Below are 649 nucleotides of genomic sequence, written 5' to 3' on the forward strand. Positions count from 1 at the left end.
ACCAATTGCCCTGTCCCTTGTGTTCCCTCCACCTGGGAAATGAAAATGAAGGAAATGAAAAGAATCACAGCTGTGGTCCTGTCCTAATGAGTAGAGAAAGAAGGATTCCAAAATTGCAGTCTATTTCTTCAGAGGATGACTATCTCTGCAAGTTAGAAATGTCGCATTCTGGAAGGCCACACTTACGAAGCCCCTATGAGGCAGCACACTCAGAAACGGGCAAAATGGGCCTTAGGGATTCATAGGAGTCGATGTGGGCATTCGATGCTGGTTCAGAAGTCCCTGCTCTGGGATGGCTTTCACAGTCCTCCCATGAACTCCACAAACACACAGAAGGTGGGATGCTGCTCACTCGCACGGAAGTGTGCACAGCACTGACATGTGCCTGGGAGCTCCTTCTCTAAGCTCCCCTTGTAATCACTGCTGATGGAGATTGCGAGTCAGCAGACAACACCCCAACACCTGCTTGAAGAGACAGAGCAGATACCACAAAGATGCCCCTGTTTCCTTGCTCTGATGGAGCAAATGTGACACCACAGCTGAATCCTCATGGATCCTCATGGAATGCTTCTCGCCATCTCAAATTGCCCCTTCCACTGCTACAGGAGCACCCTTCAGTACAAAGCAGAGACTCAAGCAGATCATTACC

The sequence above is a fragment of the Nothoprocta perdicaria genome, unplaced genomic scaffold (genome assembly GCF_003342845.1).
Source record: "Nothoprocta perdicaria isolate Ctin4 unplaced genomic scaffold, notPer1 scaffold_805, whole genome shotgun sequence".
Taxonomy (NCBI): Eukaryota; Metazoa; Chordata; class Aves; order Tinamiformes; family Tinamidae; genus Nothoprocta; species Nothoprocta perdicaria.